Here is a 26,980-nt window from a genome sequence, read left to right on the forward strand (position 1 = left end):
ATCCTGCCAATAAGCAATGTCCTGAAAATTGGTTCTGTAGTGGTGAACCCCAAGATCTATCAACCAGGTGCAAAAGACATTGTTACAATTAAAGTGCAGGGATCCTCTGAGTACATTCTGAGCTTAGGACTGCTTACACACCATACGTTTAAAGCACATTATTTCTCTCCAAGAATCCTGGAAATTGTAGTATCCTCTCACAGAGCTTCAATTCTCGGCACCAGCATTCTTGGGGTGGTGGGGAATAATGTTCTTTAAATATATGGTGTGTATGCAGCCTGTAGCAATCTGTTTTCAATATCAACACTTAACTGAGGTCACAGTCCTTTCACATAAAGATTCACTCCTGGTTAGCTTTCTTCATTTCATTCGGGCAGCCTTAATAAAAAGCAGAATTGCAGGACATATTCTAGCCAGGCACAAATACTGGCAGCAAAGCAGGGCTGGGGACAATCCCAAGGGCCAGGTAGTGAGGCCTGGAGAGCCACATTTAGCCCCTTCCCCTGAGCTTGAGATTCCTCACTTTTAGGTGACCAAGGCAGTTCCCTTGGTAAAACCAGACCAAGCTGGAAGGGGTCTGTGTAACCGGTTTCATCCAAACTTTTTTGGCATTATCCTGCCACAACCTATTGATTGATTGATTGCATTTGTATACTGCCCCATAGCTGAAGGTCTCTGGGCAGTTTACAACAATTAAAAATGTTAAAACCAAATATACAAATTTAACAACACATTTAAAAAAAGCAATTTAAAAACATGTGCTAAAATGCCTGGGAGAAGGGGAAAGTCTTGACCAGGTGCCAAAAATGTAATAGTGTTGGTGCCAGGTGCACCTCATCAGGGAGATCATTCCATAATTTGGGGGCCACCACTGAGAAGGCCCTCTCCCTTGTTGCCAGACTCCCAGCTTCCCTCAGAGTAGGCACCCAGAGGAGGGCCTCTGGTGTTGAGCGTAGTATACGGGTGGGTTTGTGTCGGGAGAGGCGTTCCATCAGGTATTGTGGTCCTAAGCCGTGTAAGGCTTTATAGATTAAAACCAGCACCTTGAATCAAGCTCAGAAACATACAGGCAGCCAATGCAAGCAGGCAGCCAATACAACCTACTCACAAATCTTGCCCAAAATGGGATACCAGACACCAGGTGATAGTTCTTCAAATCAGTTTTTTTTCCCCAATAGTAACTACTATATCGCTGGCACTTTCAGTATGAAAGGTACAAAGCCCTCCCTCTGGAAAGCAAACATTACTTGCTAGCCCCCACGTGCGAGGCTGACCATGCTGATTCCACCAGGCAGGATGGGCGAGATAGTCAGGATCTTTGGAGATGTGCAGCCATCTCTTCAGGGCCAACATACTGAAAGGGATCCTATGAAACATGTCAAACTGAGTCCTGAGCTTCCTCCAGAACTGTTCCTGACAAACTCGAGTCCAAGTTGGAATGAATCCAAAGGATTTTATCTTCTTACTCTGAAAAATAGCACCAAGCTGACTCTGAAGAACTAGATGAGTGTGTACCAGGCAGGGCCTGCCCTACCATTAGGCAAAGTGAGGCGGCTTCGTCAGGCTGCAGGTGCAGTAGGTTGGGAAGTAGTGGCAAGAGGTTGGAGGATGGTATGAGTTTGCTCTGTGCTAGCCTGCTGCCCTCAGATGCAGCAAAAGGCACTGTCCCATCACCACTGATGAAGTAAGGTTCAACTGCCAGTTCAGTCAGGGGGTGTCATCTTGTCCTTTGCTTTAAGCAGCCACCTTGTCCTTTGAGGGGAACCATCTTGCGGGGGTGCCATCTTGCCCTTTGCCTCAGGCAGCCATCTTGTCCTTTGAGAGTGCACTATCTTGTCCACTGAGGGGAATCATCTGGATGGAGTGTCATCTTGCCCTTTGAGGGAGCATTATCTTGTCCTTTGAAGGGTCCCAACTTGTCCTTTGCCTCAGACAGCCATCTTGTCCTTTGAAGGGTCCCAACTTGTCCTTTGCCTCAGGCAGCAAAATGTCTGGAGCTGGCCCTGAAACCCAGGCAGGAGATTCCAGAAGGGAGGGAAAGTTCCCTCTTGCTTTCTATAAAATGTGGAGAGCCTAATCCATCCAAAGAGGCGTACATTTCCATCCACCATCCTTTGTGGGCAAAGCCTAAAGAATCTGCGATTTCTGAACGATTAAAGATACAAATTGGCAGAGAGGAGGAGCAGGAGGGACAGAGGGGGGGCACGGAGACCATCTGGCTGGAAGCAGCCGTGGCTGTGAGGAAATGATTTCTTCCTTTACATCCAGCAACATTAAGTGGGAAGAATATCAATGGCATAATTTATTGCGTGCTGGGCGGGGATCTGCCAAACTGGAGAAGGCTGATGCATTAGCAGTTTTTCTACTAGGACGACAGTAATCGTGATGATGACATATGGAGGAAAGAACAGTTTCTTTGGCTCCAGGCCCAGCACCAGCTCTTTGTATCTGATCTTAAGGCTGTTATGCACAAGCTGGTATGCACGAGAGCTATTAGCGCACAGCAAAGAATTAATTAATTAATTAATAAAAGGTACCTGTAATGCCAATTCATCCCCAGTCACAGAGGAGGCTGCCCACTGTGTCTCTGAATGCTTCACTGAGCTGAATTTGGTTCCTTCTAACTGGCCTCCATTGGGGGCATCATTCAATCACTCCCGATGCAGCACAATTGCCTGCTCTTAGAGGAGGCTGTCTACTGTGTCTCGGCATGAATTGCTGTTCTGGGTTTGCTGCCACACCCAGATCAGTGACTCATACTTAAATATGAATGAGCAGGCTCCTTTGAGGACAGGAAGCTCTTACTCTTCTATAACAATACCCGACTCTCCAGATATTGTTGGGCTTCAACCCCTACCGTTCCTGGCCACCATGGCCAATGGTCAGGGATGATGGGAGTTGTAGTCTATTGGCCACACTGGCTCAGTCTGCTGGGAGCTGGAGTCCCCAACATCTGCAGGGCCACAGGTTCCCCATCCCTGCAAGCCCAGAATTCCTGCAAGCCCGGAATTCACATCCACAGAGGATGATTCCAGCTGGATCTCTGCATGGCCTCCTGTTCTGGCCTTGCCCCCTTCCATCAGCCTTGGCGTGTGTGTATGAGGGAGGGAGGAGGAGAGACAAACAAGGTTACCTGTTTCAGTGGAGCTTTGCTGGACCAGGAGCAACAAGGTCCTTCTGAGCTCTGGTATGTTGAGGTTTCCAGCCTAAGTGTGCCTTATAGCTATCAGAGGTTTGTGGAAACTGTCTAAAGTAAAGATGCCCCTAAGGAAACACAGATCTTAGCCTGTTTTAATTCTGCAAAATTACAAAATGCAGTGGGTGAAAGAAGAGCTGTTTGTTTGACAGATTGGTCTTGAACCCCAAGATAAAAGCTTTATAAAAAGTGCTTTGTCTTCTTCCAGAAAGTTCAGAATCAGCCCTCTCCAAAGCAAATGATGAGCAATTAATGGCAGGAGACATACAGCTGTAGAACCACTGTCTGTCAGATATATAATATTCCTGCTGGAGTGGCAAAGCTATGGATTGTGAAACCTCACCCTCTAATGTCTTTTTAATTGCAAGAGGTTCCTTTTAAATTGCTCAGGAATCAGCATTTTGGAGGCAAGACATCCATTAAAAGACATCAGCTTGGTCCTTGGAGCGAAGTCCATATATATGCTATTGAAATGGTTTGGGAAATGGTAGCTCTGGAACCCAAGTGACTGGCTTCTGCCCAAACCAAACAGGGCTGACACAGAACTTTGGCTGCAGGAACCATCTCCTAAAGTAAAACCATATGCCAGGAGGCTTTTGGGTTTATATCCCACAAGGGATGTAACAGCAGCGGCTCATGCCACAGGTCCAGTTTTCGTGTTGGGTCAGCACAAGTCAGCCTCCTAATAAGAATCCATTTTCATTGCAAATACTCAGCTGACATATAAAGTAGAAAGAAGGGACAAAGTGTTTCTGGGTGTGTGCAGAATAGGGATGGGTGAGAATTTCGATTTAGTTCACATTTCAAATTTCCGAAACAATATGAGAACTGAATCACAACTATACTACGAAATTCACACTTCTTTGAATTTTGCAATGCAGTTTGCCAATGAAACATTAACAAAAATGCATTTATTATGGGAAAGTTTGCATAAAAATGAATATATGAGTGAAAATAGCATGCAAAATACATTATGATGAGAAATTGCTTGCAAAAATATGTACATTAGTCAAAACTGCCTATAAAATTATATTAGATATGTTAGAAGAAATTTGCACTAAAATGCTGGCAAATTTATATGAGGATTTTAAAAAAAGCAATGCAAATTGCTGCAGAAATGTGAAGAACTGAATTTAAGGTTGGAAAAATGAGCAATGGAGAGAAATGAAATCGACAGATCTTTCCATCCCTAGTGCAGAATGTTTTCTTATTAGGAGTGAGGAATCCACAATTACGTATGCTCCAAGTGTCCTTCTCTACAGCTTTTCTAATCTCTACTCCTACTAAATCCTGTTCCCAATTTTGCCTTTTGCTGAGATTTGGGAAAGGCCTTTCAAAGTGCATGTGGGTTTGCACTAGGGAGGGGCAAATCTCTCAATTTCGATTTCTATCAGTTTCTCACTCTTTTCAAACTTAAATTTAGTTGTCCATATTTCTAGATCGGTTTGCAATGTTTTTAAACTCCTCATGAAAATTCATCAGGTAATTGTTCCTGATGGGCATAGTTGTGTATGCAGTTTTTCCAGATATGTACATTTTTGCAAAGCAGTTTTCCCTAATATAATGCATTTCAATTTATTTTCACTATATACATTTTTATGCACACGTTACCCTATTATTTTCATTTTTGTACTTGGCTGGAGAACTGCACTACAAGATTTGGACATGTGCAAATTTTGAAGGATGGCAGTGTTTTGGTATGCATATTGTTTTGGAAATTGAATTAGGGAAGTTCACCTTTAAATGCAAACTGAATCAAATTTCTCCACCATCCCTAGTGTGCACACAAGTTACAAGACAGCACAAACTCTTCTCCCAGTCTAGATATGCCTGTCCAGATGATAAATATTGCTGGATGCATTGCAGTTGCAGCTGCTCTATCATAACTAAAACCAGATTTGTTCTGGGATTAAGCATTGTATTAAACTTTCTTGTTTTTAAACAAGACTCTTATGCTCAGTTTACTCACACATCTGCTTCAGAAGGTGCTGCAAGGCAGGCTATATTAGAGTAAATTCACTAATAGGCAAAATACCCTTGTGGTTTAAGATCGTACCTATAGCCAACAGATATTTCTATCAAACTTTAAAAAGCAGGGAAATTGGGCAGCTAAAGTGATTGCATCAGGGGAGCAGGAGACCTGACCTCCTCTCTGAGATATTGTACTGCCCTACAAATTTGTAAAAAGACAAACACAATCATGCTTAGGATAGGTAAAATTGACTATGGGGGAGGAGGAAGAAGGGAGGGGGAAGGAGAGGGGAAGGGGAAAGGCATGTCTGAATATTTGCATGCTTATTGAGTTCAGTGGGATTTACACCTGTGCAATCATGCTTAGAATAGGTAACACCATGGAGGAGGAGGAGGGGCAGGAGAGGGAAGGAGAATGGGAGGGGAAGTAGGGGGATGGTATTGGAAGAGGAGGGGGAGGGAAGGGGCAAAAGGGAAGGGATAGGAGGGAGGAGAAGGAGGGGAGGGCAGGTTTGATCATTTGCATGCTTGTTAAGTTCAGTGGGATTTACTCCTGTACAATCATGCTTAGGATAGGTGAAATTGACTTGGGGGAGGGGCAGGGAGGGAGGAGGAGGGGGAAGAGGAGAGAAGGGGAGGAAGGGGAGGACTAGGTTGGAAGGGGGAGAGGAGAGGGAGGGAGAGGGAGGAGATTGAGTGGGTGGGCACTGGACAGAAGGAAAGCCTCTTTCCTTTCCTAAAGGAAAACATTGTGAACAGTATCATTCTTGTTCAGCGTTTCCCCCACCTTTTTTATTGTACAGCAGGCACATGTAGCCTCCCACCCAAATTTAAACCAAAGCTGTCACTGGCCACATCTACACCAGGCCTTTATTTCACTTTTGACAGTCATGGCTTTCCCCAAAGAATCCTGGGAAATGTAGTTTGTGAAGGGTGCTGAGAGTTAGGAGAGGCCCTATTCCCCTCACAGAGCTACAATCCCCAGAAGAGGGGCTGATTGTCAAACCACTGGCTGCTGGAGCTCTGTCAGTGTTACAGGAGTCTCCTAACAACTCTCAGCACCCTTCACCAACTACATTTCCCAAGATTCTTTGGGGGAAGCCATGACTGTCGAAAGTGGAATAAATGTCTGGTGTTCGTGTAGCCCTCTGATTAGCCAAGCCAAACAGCTGTTAGTCTGGCTTTTAGAACACTGACAGTTGGTTCTTACTAAGCATGCCTGTGCTATCATAGCCTCCAATATTAAATTTCTTAAATTAATTAAAATCAGCTGTGCATTTTTAAATCTTTTAAACTGCAGAAGATGAAGGTCAGAGTGTGGGGCAAGGTCAGTAACAGGATTACAGGTACTCTGTGAACATGGCTTATTTTTAATTTGTTTCAACAAATTATGAGACCACTGAGAGAAAAAAGTCCAACAGGGGTCTGGATTTTTTTTCTTGTTTTACACTTCGAACTCTTGGTTCTCTCTGAATGTTTTGTGTATCGCCGTGACAACTTAGAGGGTTGTTAAGGAAGCGTTTCTGAGTCTAGGACTATATGTTTTGTGAGTTTTTGTTTTGAAATGTGCTTATGGGAAGCATCAGAATGGCATGGGGGTATTTTCAATTTAGCATGGCAGAATGTGAAAAGTTAATGCTGGTGATAGTATACAGTTACTCATATAGCTGTATAATGAACACAGTAGATGAGGATCTGTTTTCAGCAGGCTGGTACTAAGCTAGTATTTAATCCCCCCCTACTTCGAGTGGAGCGTTTGAGAATTCACACAGTGTATAAATAAACTATGGAATTCGCTCCATAAGAGGCAGTGACAGACACCAGCATGGATGGCTTTAAAAGAGAATTAGACAAATTCATGGAGGATAAGGCTACCAATGGCTACCAGAGAGGAAAGATCAGTCAATTTTGATTCTCTCAGTTTCTCATTGTTCCAATCTTAAATTCAGTTCTCCACATTTCTGCAGAAATTTACTTAAAAAAAAATCCCCATGAAATTTGTCAGCATTTTAGTGCTAATTTCTGCTAATAAATACATTTTTGTAGGCAGTATTGACCAATGTACACAGTTTTGCAAGCAATTTCTCATCATATAATGCATTTATGCATGTATTTTCACTCATATATTCATTTTTATGCACACCTCCTAATATATGCATTTTTTAAACGTTGGTTGGTTGGTGAACTGCATTGAAAAATTCGAATAAGGGCAAGTTTCAAAAGATGGCTATGTTTGGGTTCTCAAGTTGTTTTGGAAAATGAGAATTTGACGAATTCAGCTTGAAATGCGAATTGAATACAATTTGTCTCCCATCCCTAACAGCTAATAGCGACAATGGCTATGTTTTACCTCCCCTCTCAGAGGCAGTATCCCTCTCAACGCTAACTGCTGGAGGTGCCAAGTAGGAAGAGGGCTATTGCACGCATATCCTGCTATCAGGGTTATTTATGTAGAAAAATTTATAGACTGCTAAATCAGAAAATTCTCAAAGCAGTGTACATAATTAAATTATCCATAATACTGTTAACAGAACACAGATAAAATAAAATGATCAATAAAACTCAGATAAAATCAGAATTAAAAAGAACAACAAATATACATAACTAAATTAGGTGTCTGGGTAGGCTTGCTGAAATAAAAAAGTTTTCAGCAGACATCTAAAACAAGATAGCGAGCGTGCCGGTCTAATGTGAGCAGGCTTCCCGTAGGCATCTGGCTGGCCACTGTGAAAACAAGATGCTAGACTAGATGAGCCTTCGGTCTGATCCAGCTGGGCTCTTCTGATGTTCTTATGTTCTTCATCTTGGAGGGGGTGTCAGGAAGTGGGCTCTTACTATCACATGAGGTGGGGGTGTCGGAAGATAAAAAAGTTTCTGGTCTTTGGTGTTTGAAGACATTAATGAGATTACTCAGCAAAGGGTACCACAGGATCCTTGAACTGCTGTGATTTCATTATTTCAAAACAAAACTAAGGATATATTACGTAAAGGTCTGATTACTTTTCTCTTGATAGCTGTGAGGGTGCTTATTGTGGGTTACTGGAAAAACAAAGACAAATTATCCCAGGATCTCTGGCAAAGTGTGGCAAATAGCTTCATTGGACCAAGTAACCACTCAAGTAAAAGCAAATAATGACCAAAATGACTTTCACAATACTTGGTATTGATTATTACATACAGTAACATGCAGGGCACTGCTGGAGGACCTCCAGTCACTTATGGTCACCCATGGAAGGATGTGTTAATTGGAAATAGGGATGTCAGAAAAGGAAGTGAAAATTGCTGCAGTTTGCATGTTTGTCTGTGGTCAAGAATGGAAATCAGTCAAATACTATTGGTATTTGTTCACATAGTTATTGTTTTAAGTCCACAAACAAAATATAATTAATGCTTTTTTAAACATTATTTTGACATTTCCTTTATATTGGAATGAATGTAAGTTCATAAACCCATGACAACAGAAATAGCATTTTTGATTCATAGTGATCAAATTGTTCTTCAGCAACAATATTTATTTTTTGGCCAGATACTAGATACTCTTTGGTGAAGATACCAGATACTGTTACTAGAACAGATGACAATCCTTTACTTTTTAAAAAAAACAAAAAAAAAACAATTACATTTCTTGTTATATGCCTTCAAGTCAATTACAACTTATGAGGACCCTATGAATCTTTTTTCGATATATTCATAGAGTTTTCATGGTAAGAGGTATTCAGAGGTGGTTTACCATTGCTTTCCTCTAAGCCTACAGCACCTGGTATTCCCAGGTGGTCTCCCATCCAAGTACTAACCAGGCCTGACCCTGCTTAGCTTCTGAGATCAGACAAGATCGGGCGTGTTCAGGGTAGTATGGGTGTAGACTATATTTCTTAACACATTTTAAAAAAAGCTTTTCCAAAAATAGTTACTCTCTCATTTCTCCATCTACTTCTTCTTCCACACGCCTTATATAAAGGACATTATTCCACTTTATCAGAACTTATATATATAGCCTCAGCCACAAGTCACTTGTAATATCTAGGCAAACCGTGGATCTTTCAGCCTCAGCCTTACCATCTGCAGTAAGGGGATAATTAAGCTGACCTATCTTAACAGATTGTTGTAAAGATTCTTGGGATAATTCACTAATAGGCAGAAAACGCCTGGGGTTTAAGAACATATATGGGCTTGAAGTTCCCCTTCCCCAAGATCCATCAGGGCTGTTCCTATGGAGGCAGGAACAGTTCAGGTTCCTCACATTCCCTTGATCAGATGCCATCCAGTGGTTTTCCCTCAGAACCCGCCATTTCTTTCCAGAGTTCCACATGGTCTCAATTAAGTTTTAATAGAGGTGAGGAAACTCAGATGAAACCACAAGCGTTGCTCCTCAAGAACCTTCCAAGTTGTTGCTGGAAACGACGCTCCAACACAGCTTGTGGGAGATTTGATTTATGGGGTGCTAACGTAGAAATGAGGACTTGGCAGGTGAGCCAAGTCAAAGTTTTAGCATTTTACCTGTTGCTGTAATGTCATGTCTGTAACTTGAAATGTGAGAGTTAAAACAGCCAGAGGCAAGATTTTAAGCATGGTGTGTTTAGGATTGTAAGGCCAAGGTCACACATGTCTTCTATTTGCAAATAAAGGCAAACTTTAATGGACATCCATTTAGCTATGAACAAATCCCACGTTGTGTTTAATGCAGCAGCCTACAGGTGTTTCAAGTCTGTATAAGGCCCCAATTTTTTACCAGATGCTGTGAGAGTAACCTCTTTTATTAAGCTCTTCGCTTCCACATCTGGCAGGCATTTCAGAAAGCACTTCAGGCACTGGTCTGCACTCAAAATGTCATTCGATTCCCTGCATTGGCAGTGGAGGTTGGTGGCTAAACTTTCAAAGAGCTGTCCAAGGTAACTTTGTTCCAGAAGGACAATGGTGTTACCCCTCATTCTTTCAACAGCTGCGGTGGGGAAATGGGCTTCCTTTCAGCATTGGAAGTAACAGCTGAGTTGAGGCCTGTTCTGCATATAGTTGGAGTCTCCAGTGTGGCATCTGTGAGCACCTTGCCATCCTCAGACAGCCTCTGCAACTTCCAATATTTTATTACTGTTTTTGAGTTTTTTCCTTTTTTATGTTGGCTGGGAGGTTATCTGTGTTTTGGGGGTGTTGCCTGGCAGCAAACACTTCTATGATAAAAATAATATTAACTTTGTGGTTTTAATTTTATTGTATTAATGAATTGTATATTGTTTTAAATCATGATATTTTATGCAACCTGCCTTGTGCGGGGTAGGGGGAGAGGACGAAGTGTCTCATCCAGAGGTTTCCGGAGGAATGATTCCACAATATTCCGCCACCCTGCGCCCCTCTCCTGTGCAGGGGTGCTTTCTCTGCAGAAATGAGCAGATGATAAAGTGTAATATCTTAAAGGTTCAGCTACTCATTTTTGCAGATAAAGATTTTGTTAAAGGCACAGGAGCAGACCAGACTATTATTTCCTGGTCCGCTGGCAGCCCCACCTCACCTCGCTCCTACTTTCTCCTTTGTTTTGCTTTTAAAGGTCATTCTCTGAATTAGTGGTAAGTGAAGCCAACCGTATAGCCTTTTCTTAATCTGCTTAAAATGACCTAGTTGCTGAATCAACCGTCTTAAAACAGGAGAGGGATGAGGTGTGGTTGAAAGAATGTCAAAGAGTAGGAAGAGGAAAAATGATCTAGCGGGTTATTTTTGAAGGGGGCTCTCTCCAGCCTTTAATTTCTCACCTATAGTTAATGGGTCCAGATAACAATGTGCATGTAAGCTTTTGAACGTCTTGATTCATGGGATTTAATTTGGTGGAAAGCTGCATTTATATTTCTCTCCTAGTTTCTCCTTCAGTTCCAAATGATGAATTGTTTGGTGTTATCATTTGTTGATAACATGCCTTGAATTTGTCGTTTGTAAATTTGTGATTGGGCTCCATTGCCAAAGTATCAGCTATCAGAAACTGCCTAAAGAGGTACAAATCTAGACACATCTCCCTGGCGTTCACACAAAGGCTGCATACACGCCAGCCTGTTTGTCGTGCACAAAATGTAGTTTTCTCAGTAAGAATCATTCACGGTCATCCTCAACATGCTGCTTTCAGCCTAGATTGATTGTCGATCCTGCCATCCAGACAGGAGGGTGTGGTTATTTGATATGTGTTTGAAAATCTGCCTCTTGATTAGATTATGCACTTGAAACCCCTCCTCTTGCGATCTTGGTATATGCCCACCCACAATGTCATTGGGCAGCTGTGGATATGCCCTCCCCCCATTGCTGGGACCGCCTACATCTGTTTTCAAATGTACATACTGTGGGATAACACAGAATCATTCTGCAGTGGCATTTTGTTTTCCGAATGAAACCATTTTGTCAGGAAATGCTTTTCAGGGGCAATAAAATAATAATGTAATAGGTCTAGATGGTTTGTCGACTAGGTAGAAAAAAACAAAAGCTCATTCTCCATTGATTCTAGACTAAAAGGTGTGTATGCAGCCAGATGTTGCTGAGGGCCACAATGGAGGTTCTGGCCATCTTGGCAAGCCATGAAGACAGGGTAGTTCCTGCCATACCATTCTTGACTTGATGGCAGAAGCCTCACAGGAGGAAGCTTGCTGGACTACCCTCCTCCCTCTCCGATATTAATGGCAGTTTCGACTCCCTGATGATCTTCTTGTGAGCTTTATATATAATATATAATATATAATACAATGGAATCAAACCAAACAGACATAAACAAAAATCAAAACAGCAGCAAAATACATCAATAAATATTAATAGTACACATTAAAATGCCTGGGAATATAAAAAGGTTTTCACCTGGCGCCGAAAAGACAGCAGTGTTGGCGCTTCCCTCATCGGGAAGACCATTCCACAATTCGGGGGCCACAACCGAAAAGGCCCTATTTCTAGTCATCACCCTCCGAGCTTCTTGATGGGATGGTACTCGGAGGAGGGCCTTAGATGTTGAGCGCAGTGTACGGGTAGTTTCATATTGGGAGAGGCGCTCCACCAGGTATTGCAGTCTCATGGAAGCAGACTAGTTCTGCGAAATTAAGCAAAGCTATGCAGGCACTCTTCATCAGGTATCGGCGAAAGGAGAATGTAGATGTCTGATGCGGAATTTATACTCAGCCGCTGATCATTCCAGAGTTTATCTTCAAAAGCAGAAATGAGCCACCTTTCAGTGGTTATAAAGACAGGCTGTCTTGGCTTTCCGCCCTATTTTAGTATGTTATCACATGCAAAGGGAGGATGATCTGACTTCCATTCCACGGCAGCTGGATCTATCTGTGCTGATTGCTATGAACCGAGAGAGAATCATCGGCGCCTTTGTTTGCAACATACAGCTGGCCAGGGCAACATTTGAGTGCTCCCTTGGAAAAGCAAAAGCTTGATGAAAGGACTTTTCATGGGGTGATTCTGACAACAAATAATTGAAGTATATCTGCAAATTGATTCCCTAAGGGCAGACAAAATGATTGCATAATTTGGCATATCGAATTAATCCCCCGTCCTACTGCATCTAAGCCTAAGTGCATAAAACTGAACTGAATGCCAGTTTGTCCCATGGACCTTTTCCTCCTCCTACTGGAAAGAGAAGTGGCCAGGACCGACTGCAGCACAGGGCTTCCTCACCAGGTGCTGCTATGAGGGATGGAAGGCTCTGCTAATTCCAGTTCTCTCCGTTCCTCATTTCCCAGTCTTAGATTCAGTTCTCTGTGCTTCAGCAGCAATCTGCAATTTCTTTTTTTTTTTAATTATTATGAAAATTCTTCAGCATTTTAATATGAATTTCTCCTAATGAACACATTTTTGTATGCGGCTTTCACTAATGTACACATTTTTGCAAGCCATGTTTCCTAATACAATGCATCTTTGTATGTTAGTTTAACGAATATGTTTGTTTTTATGCACATTTTCTCCCAGTATATGCATTTTTGCAAACTTTGGTTGGCTGGAGAACTGCATCACAAAATATCGATAAGTGTGAATTTCTGATGATGGCTGTGTTTTGGTTCTTATATTATTTCAGAAAATCTGGATTTGATAGATTCAGCTTTAATTGCAAATTGAATAGAATTTCTCCCCCATCTCTAGCTGCTGTTCGCTAGAAAATACAATAATGCTGGGGAAAATAGAAGGGAGTAGAAAAAGAGGAAGACCAAAGAAGAGATGGATGGATTCCATAAAGGAAGCCACAGACCTGAACTTACAAGATCTGAACAGGGTGGTTTATAATAGATGCTATTGGAGGTCGCTGATTCATAGGGTTGCCATAAGTCGAAATCGACTTGATGGCACATAACAACAACTCTAGCTGCTGTAATCATCCCAAGAGGCCAAAGGTGTCCTTCATCCCCTGGGATTCCTCCATCAGCACTGGAGGCCAGCCCTACCCTTAGGCAGGGTAAGGTGATGGCCCACTTCAGGGAGCAGATGAGGGTGGGGGTGGGAGTGAATTCCCGTGTTTGCCTGGAAGCACTAATGGAGGGGTTGGGACCTTTACAGGGGAGACTCAGCAAAACCTCTGGAGATATTTAACTCTTCCTCCACCCACTGATTATCCCCTGCAACTCCCTCCCAAGCATTTTGAAACTGTTGCTCCCCACAACCTTGCAGGGCTGAGGGGGGGAAAATTAGTGTGTATGTGTGATTTATCGCATTCTCCTCTAATAGTTCTTTATAATTCTTTATAGACTCTCAGAGGATAAGGCTGTAGGCAGTGGTGGCTGGTGGCTCTGGGTTTTAGTCTGAACTTTCAAGGAGCTGTCAAACGTGCTTTCACTTTGAACGTTTGGACTAAAACCTGGAGCAGATTCCACTGCCCCACTGACATGGAGGAACCGGCTGTCACTGGCTATCAGGCAGAGGATGGGGAACCTTTTTCAATCTGAGGGCAGCATTCCCTTCTGGGAAGATGGGTTTAGATTCAAAGTGGTTATGCTTACACAAGTGAGCATGGAAAACCCGAGTCTGTGCAACCGACACATGTATTACCACCCTGGTGTAGTAGACACAGCCACAGAGAGGTACATAGGAAACTGCCTTATACTGAGTCAGACCATTGGTCCATCCAGCTCAGTATTGTCTACACTGACTGGCAGCAGCTCTCTAGGGTTTCAGAGAGTGATCTCTCCCTGCCTAGCAGGAGATGCCGGGGATTGAACCTGGCACCTTCTGCACGTTGCAAATGTGCTCTGCCACTGAGCCAAGGCCCTTCCCAAAGATACCACTGTGTTAACAACTTGGCTTTGCATGTACATGTCTGGGGAATTCTGCCTCACTTCTAACTTTCCAAAGCAGCGCTCCTCTGCTCTCCCGCCTGCGTTACAGTTCCTGTCCGGCACACAAAGACCCACTGTTGCTGCAGGCAACTGAATTAACCATTGTGTGGCTTTTGCTGTCTATAAACACTGCAAGCCAACAAAGGCTCTTGTTGCAGACATCTGCCATCGGCCGGGAGATGGCAGCGAAAAGTGGAAGTGGCATAATTTGGGGGGTGGGTGGGAGAGAGGGAAGCCCCATTCCCAGGAGCGAGCTAATTGAGCCCAAGGCAGTTCCCAGCTGCCAGCATGTTTCGTCACCTGTGGGAGGCGCCCATTGTAAAGGCTCAGCTGCAGGAAATCTGTGGCTGCAAATGACAGCTGCATGGAAAGGGCCTTCTCCGAGGTGGGGGCCAGCCCATCCTGCGATCAAGGACAGGGCGCTGGAAACACAAACCTGGAAACCACTGGAGAGGAGCGTGCTCTTGCACCGAGGTCCTGCTTGCAAGCTTCCCATGAGCAACTGCTTGGCCACTGTGAGAACAGGATGCTGGCCTGGCGTGATCCAGCTGGGCTCTTCTTGGGTTCTTATGAGCAAGACTGAACCAAGCTGGCTAGAACTGCCACGCCAGCTTTTTTTTGGCTCATCTCTGTGAAACTAAAAGGGAGGATCTGGCTGAGTTTCCCCCCCTTTCTTTCCTTGGAGGAAATGTGACTGTTGCCGGCAGGGCATCGTGAGATAGCAGCTTAAGAACTGCCTTGTTGGCAGACCAAGGCCATCCAGGGCAAATGTGATAGATTTGGCTTTAAATTGGAACTGAATCAAATTTCCTGCTCACCTCTACCCATAGCTAAGAGGCATGTTGAGACGGACGACTCGGTGTCCGTTTTCTCTCATCCCGCCTCCCTGATCTTAAGTTCAATGTGCCACATTTCTGCATCAGACTGCAATTAAAAAATAAAAAAAAGTCCCAGTGAAAACGAGTCAGCCTTTTAGTTCCCCTTTCTCTTAATGTACACATTTCTATGTTCGGGTTTTCATAATACATGTTTGTATGTTCTTTTCATGAATATATGTAATGTTGTGCACATTGTACCCTAATATACATTTTTATTTTTTTTTGTTGGAGAACTGCATCGCTAGATTTGGAGAAATGTGAATTTTGACGCATGGCCGTGAGTTTGCGTGTTGTTTCAGAGAGTGCAAATTAGTTAAGTTTGCCTTACAACGCAACCATATTCTTGCCCCATCCCTAAAGGCATGCATGGGCTGCTGGTTTTCCATTAAGACAAGGATGGAGAACTTGTGGCCCTCCAGATGTTACAGGTGTACAATTTCCACCATCCCTAACCATTGGCCGTGCTGGCTGGAGCTGATGGGAGTTGGAGTCCAACACCATTTGGAGGGCCACATATCCCCCCATCTCTGCCATCATTGGTGGCTGGTAGCTCCATGTCAGTGGGCAGTGGAATCTACTTCGGGGTTAAGTTTGGACTAAAATCTGGAGCAGATTCCACTGCTCCACTGACATGGAGCCACCAGCCCCCCCCGTCTGCTACAGATATGAGCTGCAAGTTTGCTTTGCCAGTTCTGTACTTAGAAAAGCCACTATCCAACCACCCCGCACAAAGGAATATTTACCTGATTTAGATTTAAAGGCTTGGACCAAGATCCCTGGGATAAAATCCTAGTAATTAAGCCAACATGTGTAACAGTAACTGTAATGCGAAATTAATGGCATTTGAAAGATGGGCAGGCAGCTTCCCTGCTAGCTGTTAACCTTCTGTTTTAAGCCTCTCCTCGCTCCCATCTGTGCCTTGACAGCTTTCATGCTTATAGATATCCTTGCTCTGCTTCATCACCGTGACCCTGCTGAAGCACCTTAGGGGTCCTGGAAGCCCTCTGAGAAGGATCACAAGCTGGTCTGCATTGGTGAGAGAGGTCAGTCATCACAAAAACACACTTCCATGTAAAGCGACGACTGTTCAGTTGTGGTTTGTGGAGCAAACTTGCATCACAATTATGGCAATAGGCTAAACAGTAGAAACAGGCAGCCATCCTCACAGCACAGCCAAGCCCAGGCAGCCTCTCTGGGTGAAGCCATGGTGCTCGCCCACTCCTAGCTTCCTCCATCTTGCCCTTGGCTGAGCTTTGGCGCCCCCATGCGGAGACAGGGAAGCATTTAAGGAGGGCTGAGGAGGAGGAAGAGGAGGAGGTGGTGCTCTTTCCATTTTGGCATTTCACAACAAATGCAATTATTTCTCAGGATCATCTGTATTTCCGGACAACTCATTGGGTCCTTGACTTTCATTACAAAACATTTAATTGACCTGCATCTCCGGTGTTGTTATTTATGTAATTTATTATTATGTGGATGCTTCTTCATTGTTGTTATTTACCCACAATTGGGTAAATAACATCACGCGTTCTGTTACAAAGATACATGACAAAGGCTGATGGTGGGTTTTTCTGGCCTTTGGGATGGCATAGGGCAGATTCCAGGCCAGGGTGAGAGAGCTGTGGTCCCCCCAGATGATGCTGGACATCAATTCCCATCAGCCAAAAAGCCAAAGGTCAGGGATGATTGTAGTCCATCAACATTTGGAGGGCCACAGTTTCCCCATACCTGTTCCAGGTGCTGTCCTCCTGAGGGAGCTGCAGAGGAGTGCTGGGACCAGCTGATGCTAGTGGTGCCAGTGTCTGTGGACAGACTGCTCTGCTAGGGCAACTGGGGCACTGCCCCACCAACCTCAGTTTTCCCTCAGCCACCCCTCACTTGCCTGCATTCTTACAAGCAATCTATGGTTGGCACTGCCTGTCAGCCACCTCCTCCTCAGCCCTCTATCTTGGGTGGTTTTTTTTTTTGAGATTTACAAGATTTGTTAACAGAATAAAGTTAATTTTCCACAACATAGTAACAATTGAAAATACAGTCAGTAAATAGAAAGAAGGGGAAATTATACAGATTTGTGTGCATTTTAAAGGAGAGAAGAAAAAACAAGCATTTTTTAAAAAAAGATGTATGATTTCCCTTTTTCATATTATTTTCATATTATTTAAGACTGGAAAAACGAGAAACGGAAAGAACTGAAATGGATATCTCTTTCCATGCCTAGTTTTGATGATGCCTCCCCAGCTACTGCCATTGGCTCTGGACTGCCTGTGATGTCACAAAAGGACATGGCCACGGAGTAGCTATAACGGTACAGTGGGCAACCACTGTGATCTTCAGCACTGGGTGGCCTCCTTCCACATGGAGGTGAATTGGCGGGCGGGAGGCAATCATCCAGCAGCAGGAGCCTACAGAGAGATGAGATGGCGAGTTTGCTTGTTGAGTGGGATTGCAGTTTATCTTCACAGTCGGAACCTGGCTCATCTCTGGCAACAGAACTGAGAGAAGCTGGCAGATATTGGTGGACGGAAGCTGGTGGAGTTTGCATTCGGAAGCCAGTGGATGCCACAAGCCTGATGTTTGCGAATGTAAGCTGGTTGAAGTTTACCTTCGGAAACCGGTTCACAGAAGCAGTGTGGATATTTCTGGGTTGAAGCTGGGTGTGTGTATGTGAACAAACAGGGAATGGCTGACTTGTGAATGTGCCCACTGGAGTGCTTCATGGATGTCTGCTGATGTGTGTTTTTGTGTGTGTGCAAGGGAGATTCTGAATGTGGTCAAGGCAAATGGTGTCTGCCTGAGTGTGTTCAGGAGTTGGTGGAGGGTACCCTCCAAATGCGGCAGGCCTGGGAACGACGTGTTCAGGGGGTGGTGGAGGTTGCCCTCTAGGTGCAGGGTGAATGGATGAGCCAGGGGATATTCATGTATGGAAGCTAGTGGAAATGTGCAGGCTGAAGTTCGGGATCAGATGGGAAGCCAGGGGAGGTGCCTGGGTGATGCTATCAGATGGTAGCCATCCCCCTCACTGTACCTGTGTTTGCCTTTCAGGGATGTCTGAAGCCAACGAGGTTTTTCTTGAGATCACCTGTGAAAGTAACGAAACAGACAACAGGGCTTAGGTAAGCCAACTTATTTATTCCTACATAAATGTCTTTCTAAATACATCTACCTTTAATGTCGTGTTGATTACACCTTTTTCTCCCAAGATGGATAATGGAAGGCTGTGCAGGTAAGAACATAAGAACGTAAGAAGAGCCTGCTGGATCAGGCCAGTGGCCCATCTAGTCCAGCATCCTGTTCTCACAGTGGCCAACCAGGTGCCTGGGGGAAGCCCGCAAGCAGGACCCGAGTGCAAGAACACTCTCCCCTCCTGAGGCTTCCGGCAACTGGTTTTCAGAAGCATGCTGCCTCTGACTAGGGTGGCACAGCACAGCCATCATGGCTAGTAGCCATTGATAGCCCTGTCCTCCATGAATTTGTCTAATCTTCTTTTAAAGCCATCCAAGCTGGTGGCCATTACTGCATCTTGTGGGAGCAAATTCCATAGTTTAACTATGCGCTGAGTAAAGAAGTACTTCCTTTTGTCTGTCCTGAATCTTCCAACATTCACCTTCTTTGAATGTCCACGAGTTCTAGTATTATGAGAGAGGGAGAAGAACTTTTCTCTATCCACTTTCTCAATGCCATGCATAATTTTATACACTTCTATCATGTCTCCTCTGACCCGCCTTTTCTCTAAACCAAAAAGCCCTAAATGCTGCAACCTTTCCTCATAAGGGAGTTGCTCCATCCCCTTGATCATTCTGGTTGCCCTCTTCTGAACCTTTTCCAACTCTTTAATATCCTTTTTGAGATGAGGTGACCAGAACTGTACACAGCATTCCAAATGGGAATCTAAACCTTTTGTTGACAGAAATGTTGCCAGACACCTTTTGATTTTAAGAATTTTGAAATGAAGCTAAATGTGGGACAAAGGTTTGGGAGATGAAGGTACTTTTCCATGAAGCTCACTTCTCACTTACCCTAGGAGCCAATCAGCATGAAAGGCAAGGTGTGTTTTAGCTACTGACAAAAGTTTTCTCTGTGGCTGACTCACCTCCTTTCACTCTGGTTGGCTCCGAACAGCGCGCAAAGGACAAGGAAGCATGCTGTTTGTCAAGTGAGAAGCCTCTTCTCAGCGGCTAACACACTCTCCTTTTGTGCTGATTGGCTTGTACACAGGGACCCTGCTTCCAAAAAAGTAAAGGGTTGATGACCCCCCGCAACCCTGGATGACTACACCCCTGGCTAATCCCAGACAAATCCTGGTTCAATTTAAGCACAGAAGACCTGAAGATATTCTAACCTGATGGGCCAAATTCTTCAATCTTGCAGCATTGGCTCACTTTGCAGACATCAACATTTGACATCAGTTTCCACAACAGCTACAAATTAAGCCCCAGAATTCAGGAAGAGAACAATAAGATCATCCCTTAGGATACTATGCATTGATCTGTTTTTCTTCTTAGATTTTACCATTTGGTCTCAGTGGTTATAACAGCTACAAATTAAACCCTGTAATTCAGGGCAGATAACAATGAAATCTGTTTACCCTTGCAGAAGTCAGCTTTCCCTCTCTGCAAGCAATAGGGCAACAGATGGAGATTGGCAGAGAGATGTAAATTTGAGAGAGTTCCTCAGTCAGGACTTGGCTAATATTGATAACACAGCCCAGTAACAACACAAGGCAACTGGAGTGCTTGAAGATGCCCCAAACTTAGAGGAGTGAAGGGCTATGTTTAGATAAATACGACCTGAAGATGGGTTGCTGCCAAAGAGGATGGGGCCATTTATGTAAATAAAATGTTTAGATGTTAGTTGTCAGCCTCAAAGCCACTTATAAACACAATAAAAACAAAGCCAGTAACATCATTTGTTTTTAAAACCAATCTATTTAGTAAAAACAGCATGATTATAAAACAAAATCCTGGGGATCCGACAGCACAACAGACAATTTAAACAAGAATGTTGAAATGCCCTGCCCCATGTATTCTTCAACTGTACCTTCAGATGGTAGCAGAACAGAGTCCCCTGGAAGAATTTAACAGGCAAAGTCACGCAGGAGTAGGCAATCCTTCCAATATCCCAGGCCCTAACTATACAGTGTTACATTTTTTAAAAAAAGCCTATGTTTACCCACACTAGGGATCGGGGATAAATTTGATTCACTTCCCATTCAATGGTGAACCTACATAATTTGCACTTTGCAAAACAACAGTGAACAAAAGCACTATCATCCTTACACATTCATAATTCTCTGAATTTTGTAAGGTGGTTTTCTAGCTAAGTAATGTGTACAGAAATGCATATACTAGGGCAAAGTATGCATATAAATATGAAAACGGCATAATATACAAGAGAAAAATGCTTTGCAAAAATGTGTATATTAGGCAACATTGCATGCAAAGGTGTGTATATTAGGCAAACATTGCACTAAAATGCTGCTAAACTTTCATGAGTTGCTTTTAAAAAAATGCAAACTGAGGTAGAAATGTGAAGAACTGTACTTAAGACTGGAAAAATAAGAAACTGAAATTGACAGATTCTCCCATCCCTTGCCCATATGCCACTTTGGGTCAAAGCCTATATACATTTTTGCTTGAAATATTAATGTTGACACCATGCTAACAAAATAAATTTTTTAAAAGTTGGATGGAAAAGCATGTTAGCCACTCATAGGATGCTTTATGCTTTAAAATATAAATCATATATAACCTGGCCCAAAGGAAAGTAGCCAGATTGTAACAAAGCAGGGATTAATATCCTGAGGGAACCACAACTCTGGAACAGATTTAAAGAAATGATTGCTGCTTTCTTAGTCACCAAAGGAAACTGCTCCAGATTTCAGAGGATTTTCAGTTTTTATTTTGTTGGTGTTGCATGATGAAAAACTAAGACAGATTATCAAGAAATAGAATACGGGAGAGGCCGTGCCTGAACTCATTGGTGCCTGAACTCGGTGGTGCGCTGGATGAGGGCCAGTAAACTGAGTCTAAATCCTCAGATGGAGGCGCTGTGAGTTGATGGTTCCTGAGTTTGGTTAATTGGTCAGTTAAGAACATAAGAAGAGCCTGCTGGATCAGGCCAGTGGCCCATCTAGTCCAGCATCCTGTTCTCACAGTGGCCAACCAGGTGCCTGGGGGAAGCCCACAAGCAGGACCTGAGTGCAAGAACACTCTCCCCTCCTGAGGCTTCCGGCAACTGGTTTTCAGAAGCATGCTGCCTCTGACTAGGGTGGCAGAGCACAGCCATCACGGCTAGTAGCCATTGATAGCCCTGTCCTCCATGAATTTGTCTAATCTTCTTTTAAAGCCATCCAAGCTGGTGGCCATTACTGCGTCTTGTGGGAGCAAATTCCATAGTTGCCTGCTTTGGATGGGGTTGTACTCCCTTTGAAGAGCAGGTTCATAGTCTGGAGGTGCTCCTGGATCTAGAGGCCCAGGTAACCTCAGTGGCTAGGAGTGCCTTTTGACTATGCGCTGAGTAAAGAAGTGCTTCCTTTTGTCTGTCCTGAATCTTCCAACATTCAGCTTCTTTGAATGTCCACAAGTTCTAGTATTATGAGAGAGGGAGAAAAACTTTTCTCTATCCACTTTCTCAATGCCATGCATAATTTTATACACTTCTATCATGTCTCCTCTGACCTGCCTTTTCTCTTAACTAAAAAGCCCCCAATGCTGCAACCTTTCCTCATCCCCGTGATCATTCTGGTTGCCTTCTTCTGAACCTGTTCCAACTCTATAATATCCTTTTTGAGATGAGGCGACCAGAACTGTACACAGTATTCCAAATGCGGCCGCACCGTAGATTTATACAACGGCATTATGATATCGGCTGTTTTATTTTCAATACCTTTCCTAATTATCCCTAGCATGGAATTTGCCTTTTTCACAGCTGCTGCACACTGGGTCGACATTTTCATCGTGCTGTCCACTACATCCCCGAGGTCTCTCTCCTGGTCGGTCACCGCCAGTTCAGACCCCATAAGCGTATATGTGAAATTCAGATTTTACGCTCCAATATGCATAATTTTACACCTGTTTATATTGAATTGCATTTGCCATTTTCCTGCCCGTTCACTCAGTTTGGAGAGGTCTTTTTGGAGCTCTTCGCAATCCCTTTTTGTTTTAACAACCCCGAACAATTTAGTATCTTCAGTAAATTTGGCCACTTCACTGCTTCCTCAGGTGCTTCCTTAGCTGTTGCCATTGGCTACAGAGTGCCTGTGACATCACAAAAGGCCATGGTGGCTGATGGCAAAAAGGCAGTTCACCTAGTGGGAGGCAACAGCTCTAGGAGAAGGAGGAGGCTCAGGGTCAGCTGGCGAGACAGAAACGAAATCCTTTCCACTTGGCTTTCCAACATTTTGCACTCTCAGGGACCCTATATCTGTTATACCTACATGGCTGTTAAAAAAAAGGCTGATTTTGTCACTGGGAATCCCCCACTGCTAAAGATGCGGGAGAAATTTGATTCAGACTGCATTTAAAGCCAAATGTATCAAATTTGCCCTTTTTGAGAACCAAAACACAGCTATCCTTTGAAATCCACGCCTACGTGAATTTTGTGATGCAGTTTCCCAACCAATGCTTGCAGAAATTCATACATAAGGGAGAAGCGTGCCTCAAAATGAACATATGAGTGAAAACAACATCCCTACCCACCACCAATAAACTTGTAAGGGTTTGAAAAGCTCTTTTAGCTGAAATATGCCTGCTGGGCCTGATAAGGTGTTTGCTTAAGGGTCAATTGCTGTGCACTTTTAGAAGAAAGAGCCATGGTGGAATGCAGGGGGTCAGCGTGTGAGCTATGATGAACCACAGAGACTTGGATTCGAATCTCCCCTCTTCTCCCAAACTGAGGAGGTCATGGGGAAAAGGAGATGTTCTTTCTCAGCTCCCTTCCTTCCCTCGTGCCCCACATATTTGCAATGTCCTCTTCCCCAACCCTTCCTTCTGAGACCCTTTCAACTGGCAATGCCGAATGTTAAGGCTGTGGCCTCCTTTGTGGAATGCAGGACCTTGCCTTACATCCACTACGTCCTGGTCCATCTACAGAGTGCCCACACAGTGTTACCGTGTTGCCCCATCAAGCTTTCCATCCCAACCCACCCACCCACCCAGTGTGGGATTCAAAGTCTAAACTTGAGGAACCTGTCCCAGACTCTCCTCGCTAGTTGCCCATGTTGTCCGCTGAGCCTCCCTCTTCTGCGCTGACCGCAGGAGAAATGGGCTGTCAGTGGACACCTGCACTGAGCACAGAGGAGGGGATAGGAAAAGACAGAGGGAGAGGGGGCCTCACGTGTGTGTTATGTGTGGGGAAGGGAGGGAGGAAATGGAGAAGCCATGAGGAGGGGAGGGGAACCATCAAGCAGCCATGTGAGGATAGATGGGGGGAGGAACAGCAGCCAGGAGGGGAGGAGCGCCAAAAATGTGGCACATTTATGTGGGGAGGGATACTATGAGCTGAGACATAATGGGGACAGCAAACAGAGGAGCCATGAGGGAAGAGATGGAGTCCAAAGATGGCACGGCTGTGAGGGAAGGGGGAGATGTGTGTTTGGGTGATGGGAGAAGGGGGGTACATGAGTGTTTGGGTGAGGATCCTGGGGGAACAGCGTGATAGAGAGAGGGTGAGAGAGGATGGCAGAGAGATAAAGAGTTTGCCTTCTGCGAACTGGGATTTTTGCCTTTTGTGAAAGGGTTTTGTGTTGGAACCTAAAACTGGGTTTAAAGGAGCGGGATTTCGTTTTGTGGCTGAGGTCCCACAGCTGGCTTTGACCTCCTTAACTCCTTCTCAAATTCCCAAATGTGCCCATAAGCCCAAAGACATTGAGGCTTCTGGTCTACTCTGATGGGCAACAGCTCTCCAAGGGTGTGTGTGTGTACTGGGGAGTCTTTCACAGCCCTATCTGGGGATGCAAGGGATTCAGCTGGCGCCTTGTACATGCAAAATATGTGCTCTGCCACTCTCTCCCAGCCCTTCCCCTTTTCATAAGCACGCTCTCTCTCCACCCATCTCAAAATACACCAATGCTAAATGGGTCGCGAGCCTTCCCCATCCCTTCTGAAAATATTCTGAAGAGGGAAAGTCCAAACTCCCCATCAGATTATGCAATCAACCCTCTCCTATGCAGCTAAGTGAATTTCATCCTTGAGCCACTCATAATTTGACTCATGGAAGCAATTTTGGTGCTTCTGGTGTGCTTAAATTCCAGAAACTGCAGGGTAAAAATACAAATTGGGGAAATAGCGAATGAGAATTCTACAGTACAAGAGGAGTAAAGCTTTTGTCAGCAAGCTATTTTTCTGGTATGTCGTGCATTTTGAAATGCTGTGAAATTCTCAGGGTCAAGTTTCAGCCACAGTAGCCAACAACATGGTAGTGTTATTGCATCATAATTTTGAGCACCAGTTGATCAATGCCCATCCAGTTCTGTAGTGACTAAAACCAGCCTTCTCCAAGCTGAGGGCCTCCAGATGTTTTGGACTACACCTACTAGCTGGGGCTGATGGGAGTTGTAATCCAAAGCATCTGGAGTGAGAGGGCCCCAGGTTGCAGAAGACAACTACTCTAATTGGTAGCTTTCCAAAGGTCTTAGGAAGTTGTCTTTTCCAACCTTCTTATTGGAGGTCCTTTAACTGGAGATGCCAGGAACTGAATGTGGGATCTTCTACTCTGCCACTGAGCTCCATTTTCTCTCTGAGTTTACAGTACAGCTTAACCTCCCTACCTGCAACACCGTATTTGGATAGTTGAGAATCTAGGTGTGCATGCACAACAGAGAGGCATCCTAAAAAGAGCGAAACCAAAATCACAGAAATACAGCATAGGGTAATGTGGTGGAGATACAGTTCAATGCAGAACAGAGATTCGTTGCCTAGAAGAGAGATGTTTGACAAACAGCATTTCCCATCTCAGAGCAGTATGAAGAGAGAAGCTGCCTTCCCTGAAATTCTCCCTTCTTTACAACTATGAAAGGCATAGGACTCTTGCCCTGTACTGAATCTGGTGACTGTACACAATACAATGTATTTTTCATGTAAGTTTGAGTTGGTCAAAAAAGACTGTGAAGGTTCCAATGAATTGGGTAACATTTTCTTTTGTTTTTGCATGTGTGATTCTTGGCTGCCTTTCATGCCCACCTTGAGCTTTTGGGATGGAGCAGGCTATAGATGTATACAAACTATTACTAGTAACAGGGACTTGTACATTCTGGAGTCTTTTGATGGACAAATCTTGAAAAACAAAGATTTCAAGGGTCCAGATTAATGAGCATTCCAAAATGTTATTTCACCCTTTAATGAAGGCTTTGAAGAAAAGGGTAGCAAAATACAGCCACATCCATGCTGTACATTTAAAACATGTGGCTTTACCCAAAGAAACCTGGGAACAGTAGTTTACCTGTCACAGAACTATTCTCAGTATCCTCAACAAACTACAATTCTCAGAATTCTTTGGGGGAAGCAATTTTGCATTTTGAACGTGCTTTAAATGTATGGTGTGGATGTTTGGCTTTGAAACATTGTGTGTTCTGTTTAAGTAACTCCAAGCAGACTTAACTGAAATCAATCAACTTGGTTTGGTTGGGTACAAGGCACTGTTTCATAAAGGGCATGTACAGTGCTCAGGGCACACCTTATAAAAGATGTCTGGTTTTGTGGCTGATTCCCCCCCCCCAAAAAAAAACCATTTATTTTTGCCTGGATAACATGCACTATCTGCTTAATTTCTGGCTCACCTGACAATTGTAGATGAGAGATAGATAGTGGCAATGAGAGGTGTTGGTTGGCTCCGTCATTCTCTCCTGCAGCTGCCTTCAGCATCTGAGGACCTTCTTTGTGTACTCCTTCTGAGGGAGGTGCGGAGTGTGGCGACATGGAAATGGCCCTTCTCAGTGGTGGCCACCCATTTATAGAACACTGTCCTCAGGAAGGCATGCCTGGTGCCCTCATTCTCTCTCTTTAGGCACCAGGCAAAAACATTTAACTCAGGCATTCGGCTCTTAATTTTGGCAGACACTTGGAGGGCTTTAGATGGTGTGGTCTTTTTTAGGGAATGGGCTGTCCCGCTGCCTTTTATATTTATGCATTTTTTTTACTGTTTATTGTTTTGGTTTTTTATATTGGTTTTAACCTTTTTAATTGACTGAAAGTTGTGTTGGGTTCACTTTTGTAAAGAAAAGCGATTAATAAATTTAATAAATAATAAAAACAATACAGAGGTTGGGGACTTAGAATCACAGAATAGAATCATAGAGTTGGAAGGGGCCTATGAGGCCAACCCCCTGCTCAGTGCAGGATTTCAAGCCTGGGAGTCAAATGCGGCCCTCCAATCCTCTGTCTGGCCCTCGAGACTCTCCCCATGCTGAACCCTTTTCCGATGTCATGCCCCAGAAGAGAAGTGGGAAGCAGCTTGGATCTGAAGGATTCAAAGACATCTTCTTCCCTTGATCCATGCACCCAAACTGGGAAGAAATATAGACACACTCAGAAGCATGTCTAAATCTCTCCCTCCCTTGTTCCTCCCCTAATTTGGATTAGCACCCAAAGGGTTAACAGCCCCCCATCAGTGTCCCAATCTTGCACCCAAGGCAAATTACAGGATAGACG

At 44.0% G+C, this 26,980-nt stretch overlaps 1 long non-coding RNA gene and 1 other non-coding gene across 5 annotated transcripts in view; one reads left to right on the forward strand and one right to left on the reverse strand.

Annotated features, from left to right (window-relative positions):
• The window catches only part of LOC133370052 (uncharacterized), a 65,155-nt gene that overhangs the window by 31,592 nt on the left and 6,583 nt on the right, over nt 1-26,980 (forward strand). The window contains exons 2-4 of one of the 4 annotated variants that reach the window (XR_009759059.1): nt 16,277-16,378; nt 17,499-17,917; nt 18,378-18,448. This is a non-coding gene — a long non-coding RNA (uncharacterized LOC133370052). Of the gene's footprint in view, nt 1-16,261; nt 16,379-17,498; nt 17,918-18,377; nt 18,449-26,980 lie in introns of all 4 variants that reach the window. The other 3 variants (XR_009759057.1, XR_009759058.1, XR_009759060.1) reach the window with 3 other exon arrangements.
• On the reverse strand, nt 8,913-9,031 carry LOC133370108 (5S ribosomal RNA). Its single transcript, XR_009759070.1, has one exon. It is a non-coding gene; the product is annotated as a 5S ribosomal RNA (ribosomal RNA).

The sequence above is a fragment of the Rhineura floridana genome, chromosome 14, assembly GCF_030035675.1.
Source record: "Rhineura floridana isolate rRhiFlo1 chromosome 14, rRhiFlo1.hap2, whole genome shotgun sequence".
In the NCBI taxonomy this organism is placed as follows: domain Eukaryota; kingdom Metazoa; phylum Chordata; class Lepidosauria; order Squamata; family Rhineuridae; genus Rhineura; species Rhineura floridana.